General features: G+C 37.3%; 1 protein-coding gene across 1 annotated transcript in view; it reads left to right on the forward strand.

The window, feature by feature from the left end:
- LOC142838452 (M1-specific T cell receptor beta chain-like) overlaps positions 1-11,464 on the forward strand; it is a 320,262-nt gene that overhangs the window by 183,756 nt on the left and 125,042 nt on the right. The window lies entirely within an intron of this gene.

Consider the following 11,464-nt stretch of genomic DNA (forward strand, 5'->3'; position numbering starts at 1 on the left):
TACGTTTTTAAGTTTTGAGAAATATCTGTTTTGATTCCCATAGTGGTTGTACTAATTTATACACTCTCAATAACAGTACTTAATAATAACCCCTATAATTCTTAGTAGTGTTAGAACTTTTTATTGGTTAATGACAACCAATCTGACTGAGGTAACACAGGATTTTAATGAATCTTTTATTTGCCTTTTATTTAAAACTAAGAATGCTTAGGTTTTACAAGTACTTATTGGCATTTTAGTTCTATCCTTCAAGATTTTTTTTTTCGATGCCCATATTTAATTTCATGACTTGGATTGTAATAAATTATTTTTAGATTTATTTAATCAATTTTACATGTTAATCATCTCTAAGATATGTAGTTTTTCTCTCATCCTAGAGGTTTTTTTTTCAAAAATTTACTTTCTCATTCATAAACTTTTAATTTCATACAGTTATATTTAGTTTTCCTTGGCATTGACTTCCTGGTTATTGAATCTGATAATCACTGTAATGTAAATACCAAAATATTGTAAAGAGTCCTTTTGTAGAACTATGTACCATAGTGCTTTTTCTATGTTTTAATTCAGAAGTTTCAGTTGTAAGCTAATGTATTTTAAACCTTTTGTATTTTTTGTTAAGCATGAGAGAAGCATATCAAAATTTATTTTTTTCTTTATGTATATTCTCTTGTTTTCTTATTAAGAACTTCATATGGGAACACATCATTCCCACTTTTCTTCCTCCAACTCCATTAACACTTCAAATTTTATGATCTCATTTTAAATTATATGTGTGTGTTTATGTACATGTACTGTGTTGGTATATACATTTAAACTTGCATAAACAATCTATCAAGTTAATTTAGTATGTAAACATGTATCCTTGGCTGGTCATTTGGAGTTAGAATAATTAGGGGGTAGATTATTAATGTAGAAAACAACTTATGCTTCTCTCCATAGCTGTTGACTATTCAGATACTGAAGAACATGGAATTTCACCAGTGTATGTTAGCATGTCAACGCATGTTGTCATAATTCTTATTTTTCTCAGGAAAACATACAGTTGATATTGCATGGGTTTATTTTTCCATGTCATGTCTAGAGGACATCACCTACCGGCAGAAGTCTGAGCCTTGGTCTTTTCTGGTTTTTCTGTTCTTTTTAATTATACTTTCCCCAAAACTATTTAAGAAAACAGTTTTCTTTTCTAAAGAGTGAGTTTTGGATACCTTTGTAATGATCAGGTAGTTAGAGCTATGTGGATTTTTTAATAACTTCTCTAGTATATTAAATGAATCTACATAGCTGGGTTTTGTTGGTATTAGAGTGGTTTTTTTGTGTGTGTTAAAATTACTATGTATAATGCCTTAGATGGGTACTGTAGTTTAGCCTGCTTTTTTTTCAACTCAAGATTATTTTGAACTTTGAGGTAGGAAAAGATTTTAGTTTTGTTTCACCTAGTTCTTTAAAGAGGAACATTAGAATTGTGATGGAGAATGAGTTGACTGTGGCAATCAAATTTTGTAAAATAATCTTCTTTTAATTACTTTATTTAATGTCAAATGTCTTTTACCCTCATGGGTAGGCATCACTAGTTTTTGTTGATGATATTCTATATGAGGCTTTCCTCCTCATTTCTTTTTTATCAAGTTTATTATTGTTCTATGAAAAGGCTACTGGGATTTGATTATTGACTTTAGCATGCGACCTGGTAGTGTTTATCATGTCCATAAAATTTCTGCAAAAGTCCTTTAGTTTTTATTAGGTATAGGATCATATCACCTTGAAAAATGCAATAATTTTGCTCTTTACTTTGTGATTTCTATTCATTTAGCACATGCATTGCACTAATTGAACTTAGTGAGATATCACAAAAGAAGGTATAAAATTGGGACAGAGACAGGTTGTGGAGAACAGAGTATTATAAGGGGAAAATGTGGCTAAATGTAATCATATTTTATTATATAAATATATGAAATTATCAAGAAAAAAGAAAATATTTTTGCTTTTATTTATTTGAGATCATAATATTATTATAAAATTTCTCCTTTACCTTTCTCCTTTAATTTTTTGGTCTCTATATACACTGAAATATATATATTCCTTAGTATAATCTGATCAGTGTGTATAATAATACTTTTACATATGTATGTTTTCAGGGCTTTCCATTTGGTGCAGGAAATACCATTAATGTGTTCTTCCCTGGTGAAGACCACTTCTCCCATTTCCAGCGTTCCTTGGGTACTTCTCCCAAAACTATTTAACAAAAAAAGTTTTCTTTTCTAAAGAGTGAGTTTTGGGTACCTTTGTAATGATCAGGTAGTTATAGCTATGTGGATTTTACAGTTCGTTACGTATTTTGAGTCCTCATGTTTTTTTTTTTTCCTATCTACTTTGGCATGACAACAAATCTAGTATTTGTTCAATTCTCATTTGGGCAGTAATCTTGGTGAGAAATTACAGGCTTAGCTACTAGCTATAAAAATTTTTTTTCCTTTTTTTTTATTGAGAAAAGGAGAAAGAAAAAAAAACAAGTTTCCACCTCCTCCAAGCCTCCCATTTCCCTTCCCTTCCTCCCACCCTTCTCCCCCTCCTTCCACTCTTCTACCCCTCCCCCCACTCCTTTTCCCCTCCCTCTCTAGTACAAAGAGCAGTCAGGGTTCCCTGCCCAGTGGTAAGTCCTAAGTCCTCCCCCCTCCGTCAATATCTAGGAAGGTGAACATCCAAACTGGCTAGGCTTCCACAAAGTCAAAACATGAAGTAGGATCAAAACCCCGTGCCATTGTCCTTTATGTCTCATCGGGCCCTCATTGTTCGCCATATTCAGAGAGTCCAGTTTTATCCCATGCTTTTTCAGTCCCAGTCCAGCTGGCCTTGGTAAGGTCCCAATAGATCAGCTCCACTGTCTCAGTGGGTGGGAGCACCCCTCGCGGTCCCGACTTCTTTGCTCATGTTCTGCCTCCTTCTGCTCCTCATTGGGACCTTGGGAGCTCAGTCCAGTGCTCCAGTGTGGGTCTCTGTCTCTATCTCCATCCATCACCAGCTGAAGGTTCGATGATGATATGCAAGATATTCGTCAGTATTGCTATAGGATAGGGTCATTTCAGGTTCCCTATCCTCAGCTGCCCAAGGAGCTAACTGGAGACCTCGGCTTGGGCACCTGGGAGCCACTCTAGGTTCAAGTCTCTTGCCAACCTTAAGGTGGCTCCCTTAACTAAGAATTGTGCTTCCGAGCTCCCCTATCCAACCTTTTTTTATCCCAATCCTCCTTTTTCCCCAAGTTCCCCCCATCTTCCCCTTCTCCCTTTTCTCTCCCCATCTCCCCTTACCCACATCCCACCCCACCCCCAAGATCTCAATTTTCTCCCCGGCAACTTTGTCTACTTCCCATAGCCAAGAGGATAGCTATATGTTTTTCCTTTGGTTCACCTTCTTACTTAGCTTCTTTAGGATCACCAATTGTAGACTCCGTGTCCCTTATTTATGGCTAGAAACCAATTATGAGTACATCCCATATTCATCTTTTTAGGTCTGGGTTACCTCACTCAGGATAGTGTTTTCTATTTGCATGCAAAATTCGAGAAGTCATTGTTTTATATCGCTGTGTAGTACTCTAATGTGTAGATATTCCACACTTTCTTCATCCATTCTTCCATTGAAGGGCATCTAGGTTGTTTCCAGGTTCTGGCTATTACAAATAATACTGCTATGAACATAGTTGAACAAATGCTCTTGTCATATGATAGGGCATCTCTTGGGTATATTCCCAGGAGTGGTATTGCTGGGTCCAAGGGTAGGTTGATCCCGAATTTCCTGAGAAACCAAAACACTGATTTCCAAAGTGGTTGCACAAGATTGCATTCCCACCAGCAATGGATGAGGGTACCCCTTCCTCCACAGCCTCTCCAGCAAAGGCTATCATTGGAGTTTTTTATTTTAGCCATTCTGACAGGTTTAAGATGATATCTCAAAGTTGTTTTGATTTGCATTTCCCTGATTACTAAGGAGGTTGAGCATGACCTTAAGTGTCTTTTGGCCATTTGAACTTCCTCTGCTGAGAATTCTCTGTTCAGTTCAGTGCCCCATTTTTAAATTGGGTTAATTAGCATGTGAAAGTCTAGTTTCCTGAGTTCTCTATATATTTTGAAAATCATACCTTTGTCTGTTGCGGGGTTGGTGAAGATCTTCTCCCAGTCAGTAGGTTGCCTTTTTGTCTTGGTGACAGTGTCCTTTGCATTACAGAAGCTTCTCAGTTTTAGTAGGTCCCATTTATTCAATGTTGCCATTAATGTCTATGCTGTTGGGGTTACACATAGGAAGTGATCTCCTGTGCCCATGTGTTGTAGGGTACTTCCCACTTTCTCTTCTATTAGGTTCAATGTGTTCTGACTGATAGTGAGGTCTTTAATCCATTTTGACTTGAGTTTTGTGCATGGTGATAGATGTGGGTCTATTTTCATTCTTCTACAGGTTGACATCCAGTTATACCAGCACCATTTGTTGAAGATGCTTTCTTTCTTCCATTGTATACTTTTGGCTCCTTTATCAAAAATGAGGTGTTCATAGGTTTGTGGGTTATAATTCGGGTCTTCTATACGATTCCATTGGTCGACTTCTCTGTTTTTATGCCAGTACCACACTGTTTTCATCACTGTAGCTCTGTAATAGAGTTTGAAGTCAGGGATGGTAATGCCTCCAGAAGATCCTTTATTGTATAGGATTGTTTTGGCTATCCTAAGTTTTTTGTTTTTCCATATGAAGTTGATTATTGTCCTCTCAAGATCTGTGAAGAAATTTAATGGGACCTTGATGGGGATTGCATTGAATCTATAAATTGCCTTTGGTAGAATTGCCATTTTTACTATGTTGATACTCCCAATCCAAGAGCAAGGGAGGTCCTTCCATTTTCTGGTATACTCCTCAGTTTCTTTCTTCAATGCCTTAAATTCTTGTCAAATAGATCTTTCACTTCCTTGGTTAGAGTTACCCCCAAGATATTTTATGCTGTTTGTGGCTATCGTGAAAGGTGAAGCTTCTCTGATTTCCCTCTCTGCTTCCATATCCTTTGGGTATAAGAGGGCAACTGATTTTTTGGAGTTGATCTTGTATCCTGCCACATTACTAAAGGTGTTTATCAGCTATAAAGGTCTTTGGTGGAGTTTTGGGGGTCGCTTGTGTACACTATCATATCATCTGCAAATAACGAAAGTTTCACTTCTTCCTTTCCAATTCGAATCCCCTTGATCCCCTTATGTTGTCTTATTGCTATTGCTAGAACTTCAAGCACTATATTGAAGAGGTATGGCGAGAGTGGACAGCCTTGTCGTGTTCCTGAGTTTAGTGGGATGGCTTTGAGTTTCTCTCCATTTAATTTGATGTTAGGTGTCGGCTTGCTGTATATAGCTTTTATTATATTTAGGTATGACCCTTGTATCCCTAATCTCTCCAATATTTTTATCATAAAGTGATGTTGAATTTTGTCAAATGCTTTTTCAGCATCTAATGAAATGATCATATGGTTTTTTTTCCTTCAGTTTATTTATATGATGGATTACATTGATAGATTTTCATATGTTGAACCAGCCCTGCACCCCTGGGATGAAGCCTACTTGATCATAATGGATAATTTTTCTAATGTGTTCTTGGATTCGGTTTGCCAGTATTTTGTTGAGGATTTTTGCGTCGATGTTCATGAGTGAGATTGGTATATAATTCTCTTTCTTGTTTGAGTCTTTGTGCGGTTTTGGTATCAGAGTAACTGTAGCTTCATAAAAGGAATTTGGCAATGACTCTTCTGTTTCTATATAGTGAAATACATTAAGGAGTATAGGTATTAGTTCTTCTTGGAAGTTCTGGTAGAATTCCGCATTGAAACCATCTGGTCCTGGGCTTTTTTTTGGTAGGGCGGTTTTTGATGACAGCTTCTAATACTTCGCGACTAACAGGTCTATTTAGATTGTTCACCTGGTCCTGATTTAACTTTGGTATATGATATTTATCTAAAAAAGCATCCATTTCCTTTACATTTTCCAGTTTTGTGACATATAGGCTTTTGTAGTAAGATCTAATGATTCTCTGAATTTCTTCTGTGTCTGTGGTTATGTCCCCCTTTTCATTTCTGATCTTATTAATTTGCAAATTCGCTCTCTGCAGTTTGATTAGTTTGGATAGTGGTTTGTCAATCTTGTTGATTTTCTCCAGGAACCAGCTTTTTGTTTCATTGATTCTTTGGATTGTTTTCTGTGTTTCTATTTTGTTGATTTCAGCCCTCAATTTGATTATTTCCAGTCTTCTACTCCTCCTAGGTGAGTCTGCTTCTTTTTTTTCTAGAGCTTTCAGGTGGGCTGTTAAGTCTCCAATGTGAGCTTTCTCTGTTTTCTTTAAGTGGCCACATAGTGCTATGAACTTCCCTCTTAGGACTGTTTCATAGTGTCCCATAAGTTTGAGTATGTTGTTTCTTTATTTTCATTGAATTCCAGGAAAACTTTAATTTCTTTCTTTATTTCTTCTTTAATCCAGGTATGGTTCAGTAGTTGGCTGTTCAGTTTCCATGAGTTTGTAGGCTTTCTGGGGGTAGCATTGTTGTTGAATTCTAACTTTAATCCATGGTGATCTGATAAGACTCAGGTGGTTACTAATATTTTTTTGTAACTGTGGATGTTTGCTTTGTTACCGTGTATGTGGTCAATTTTCGAGAAGGTTCCATGAGCTGCAGAGAAGAAGGTATATTCTTTCCTCTTTGGGTGGAATGTTCTATAGATGTCTGTTAAGTCCATTTGATTCATTACCTCCATTAATTCTCTTATTTCTCTGTTAGGTTTCTGTCTGATTGACCTGTCCATTGGTGAGAGAGGAGTGTTGAAGTCTCCTACTATTAGTGTGTGCAGTTTGATGGCTGCCTTGAATTTTAGCAATGTTTCTTTTATGTACGAGGGTGCTTTTATATTAGGGGCAAAGATGTTCAGGATTGAGACTTCATCCTGATGAACTGTTCCTGTTATGAATATAAAATGTCCCTCTACATCTCTTCTGATTGATTCAAGTTTGAAGTCAACTTTGTTAGAAATTAGTATGGCCACACCTGCTTATTTCTTAGGTCCATTTGCTTGATAGGCCTTTTCCCATCCCTTTACTCTGAATAGGTGCCTGTCTCTGTGGTTGAGGTGTGTTTCTTGCAAACAGGAGAATGTTGGATCCTGTTTTCTTATCCAATCTCTTAGCCTGTGCCTTTTTATAGGTGAGTTGAGTCCATTGACATTAAGTGATATTAATGACCAGTGGTTGTTAACTCTGGTCATTTTTTTTTAGTCATAGAGTTTGTGTGTTTCCCTTCTTTGATTTGTGCTGGTGAAGGGTCTCTAGATGTGTGAGTTATTGTGGTCATTGTTGGACTCCTTGGTTAGTGATTTTCCTTCTATTACTTTCTGTAAGGCTGGATTTGTGGCTGCGTATTGTTTAAATTTGTTTTTATCCTGGAAATTTTTTTTTCTCCATTTATAGTGAACGAAAGCTTGGCTGGGTATAGTAATCTGGGCTGGCATCCATGGTCTCTCAGTTTCGGCAGTACATCTATCCAGGACCTTCTGGCTTTCATGGTTTCCATGGAGAAGTCAGGTGTAAGTCTGATAGGTTTACCTTTATAAGTAATTTGGCCTATTTCCTTTGCAGCTCTTAATATTCTTCCCTTATTCTGTATGATTTGTGTTTTGATAATTACATGGCGAGGGGATGTTTTTTCTGATCCAGCCTATTTGGTGTTCTGTATGCTTCTTGAACCTTCATAGGTATATCTTTCTTTAGGTTGGGAAAGTTTTCTTCTATAATTTTTTTAAATATATTTTCTGGGCCATTGAGCTGCACTTCTTCTCCTTCTTCTACTCCTATTATTCTTAGGTTTTGTCTTTTTATTGTGTCCCATATTTTCTGAATGTTTTGTGATGAGAGTTTGTTGGACTTGCTGTTTTCTTTGATCAGTGTGTTTATTTTCTCTATGGTATCTTCAGAATCTGAGATTCTTTCTTCTAACTCTTGTATTCTGTTGATTATGCTTGTTTCTGTAGACTCTGTTTGTTTACTTAAATTTTCCATGTCCAGCCGGCCCTCTGTTTGTGTTTTCTTCTTTGCCTCCATTTCAGTTTTCAAGTCTTGAACTGTTTCCATTATCTGTTTGATTGTTTTTCCTTGGTTTTCTAGGGTATCATTCACTGATTTATTCAATTCTTCAAACTTTCTGTTATATTTCTCATCCATTTCTATAAGGGCGTTTTTTACATGCTGTTTAAGGGCGTCAATCACTTTCATGAAGTCAATCTTTTCTACTTCTTCTTGATTAAGGTGTTCATGTCCTCCCATTGTGAGTCTCTGGTTTCTGGTGGCTTCATGTTGCTTTTCAGCTTGTTGGGCGAATTCTTGCCTTGGCGTCTGCCCATCTCTTCTTCCAAATGCTGCTTTATGGATCTTCTTTTACCGGATCAGGTCTCCTTGCCTACCCAACGCTGGCTTTCACCAATGTTGGCTCTCCTGGTGCCGAGCGATCAGGCCTCCTTGCTGATTTGGCAGCTCGCAAACAAAGCGCCTACCCTGCTTGTTGCAGGCAGGCCATAGAAACAAAGGAACTCCAGCCCGCTTGGGTGCCCCGAGGATTGGGACCCAGTGCCCAGACAGGCTGGGCTGGGTGATGATATGTGCCGAAAAGAGGGCGGTGGGGCCGAAGTCGGGAGGGTTCTCTGATGAAAGCTGGGTGGGCTAGGAAGAAAGAGGCAGTATCCAGGGAGTAGAGGCCCTGCAGAGAGCCCAAGAAGGATAGGGGGCCAAGGAACCTCTGAGCTCCCCTTCCCAGGCTGGCGCCGCGGGCCAGAAACTCAACCCAAGGCTAGGTCTCCTGGCGCCAAGAGATCGCTATAAAAAAATTTTACAGAACAAATTCCCTCATCTTCAGGCTTTATAGTCTTTCCTCCCCATGTTCTGCAACGTTCTCGGAGCCTTGGGTATAAGACAGTTACAAAGATATATCCACTGTGATTGGGTTTCATATTTCTGCATTTTGAATGATTATAGTTTTCTGTAATTATCATTATCTGTAGCAAAGAGGATTTTCCTTGTTGGCGGTGAAGACTATTCTTAGCTGTGGGCATTAGAGGAAATTTATTCTGACTTTGTTTACTCAACTGCAGGAAAACAAGAAACACTCCATTCTATAGCAAAATCTTGGGGATGTTGATTTTCAGAGGAAGAGGAGTTTCAGGTATGATCTATGTACTCTGTTTTCTTCATAGATATAGAGTCTTTAATCTGAAATTGAAATAATATTTGTTATCTACCTTTTTCATGAGATGGCAACAAATACAGCCAAGATCAGATAGCTCTTGTCTGGGTATAGCAGTCTGGAATAGGATCACAATGTTTTATTTTACACTGGTTGTTACAGGAACTGAAAAACCTTAATTCCACAGGATAAAGCACATATGCTCATCTAGAAATGCAGAATGTTAAGAAAAATATGATGTTCATAAAATACTATAATCAAGTATAAAATACACACTGAGAAACTAACCCTTATTTTAAAAAGTAAAATGCAGTCACTGATATGCCAAAGCATTGAATGGGGACTAAGAGAATGTTTTAGAGAAAGACACAAAGTATTCCTATTAGGATGAATAATATCAGGAACAGCACAGACTTTCAAATGGAGTGTAAACAGCTGTTTTTGTGAATCTTCCCTACTTAATTCAGTCTAGAGCATGAGAAACTACTTATGATCCAAAGTGGTCTTTTAAACTATGATTCCTGATAGCCTGGAGTAAGCTGACATCAGGTCATAAATAGGAGCACAAAATATTAAATGACTAAATTTTAAGCTATAATTATAGGACACTGCTGTGCCATACCGTTCAATATTGTTGTACACATAGGGTCATATTGCAATTAATGGATGTCAACATCCACCTGGCTAAAATAATTTTCCATATTCATTGGGGATAATCCCATTGTGGCCCACCTATCTAGAATATAGTGGAATGTGGAAATACTAGAAGAAATATATCAGTCTTTCCTCAAAACCAGTGGGCTCTAAATAATTCTGACAAGAAAGTAAAACACCAATTTTACAATTGGATTTACCAATATTACAGAAGTATTTCTTAGTATCCAAGCTAACTCTAATGATATCATCACACTCTATCATCTGGACATGAGGACAAAAATGTGTGTCTAGTGTTATAAATAGAATAGGTGGGCCGTGATAAAGAAAGGTTCCGAGCACAATGCCAGGAAAGTATAAATTTGGTGTTCATACTGTGTCAAGGGAAAAAATGGCAAGAGGAGCCCGATGTTTACCTTGTCCCCCAGGAACTCTTGGTTTTTGGCAGTAGCCTTTAAATGCCAGCTGTGACAATTTTCATACTTCACAAGAGTTTTCTTATCTTTTTGGAGCCTTGAAACCTTATGCCAATTTAAGATCGTTTCTTTCAAAAAACTGAAACCATCTGAGTCAATACACCTTCCTTGTTAATTAGAAATAATTCCTTCTTCATATTTCACTTTAAAAGAGGTGTTTTTTTAATGAAATGAGGCACCATACATAGAAAATGTAGTGCATAACTCTTGTGTGAAACATCTTCAAAATCTATGAGTTATTTTAGGAATGAAATAGTACTCAACTCAGGCATGACCACCATTTTATAACATTTAGAGTATAGAGGTGAGAGCTCAAAGTACTAATTCTGTTGTGTAACTGAGCAAGTCAGGCAAAAAAAAATATGGGTACAGAGATATTTAACAGGTCTTTCAAGGTTGGTTTCTCCAGTACATGCTGGTAACCATTTCTTTCAACATCCTGTATGCCCAGTATACCAAAACGAACCACAAGACTCTGAACTCAGATTTTCCACTCTTATAAGCACATCAAGGACTTGTTTCCCCTACAATTTAGAGAATTCAGTCATGAAATTTGCTTGTAGTTGTCTCTCAACAACACAGACATCAGACTAATTAGAAAGTGAATAGATCTTACAACAGGATTCCTCAAGTTGTGTGATAAATTAGATATAAACTGACATAGCATTTTTCAGCACATTTTTTTCTGGCAGGTTAGTTCTCAATAAACTTCAAGATTTAGATTTAGTGATTCTTTTTAGAACTTTGCATGGATCTTCTAGAGGAATATTTATTCTGAACAGAAGTCAGACTGACCGTGTTTTCAAGGCCTTTCTCAATTCTCATTTGGAGAATGGATGTCTATCTCAAGCTACCTACTTATAGATGACAGGGAAGTATTAACTTTTATCCTGATTGTTAATACAAGGATGAAGAAGCAGAAACTGGATCCATAAAAGCATAAACAGTGAGAGCCACAGGTCACGACACAGAAGAAAGAGAATGTGGTATTTGTCGATATTTGGGACACACTGAGGAAGCTCCTACTCACACTTTATCCCTCATACTTCAAATCACTTGTTAGCATGAGCCTTGTTACAGAGGATAGGCA

The sequence above is a fragment of the Microtus pennsylvanicus genome, chromosome 19 (assembly GCF_037038515.1).
Source record: "Microtus pennsylvanicus isolate mMicPen1 chromosome 19, mMicPen1.hap1, whole genome shotgun sequence".
In the NCBI taxonomy this organism is placed as follows: domain Eukaryota; kingdom Metazoa; phylum Chordata; class Mammalia; order Rodentia; family Cricetidae; genus Microtus; species Microtus pennsylvanicus.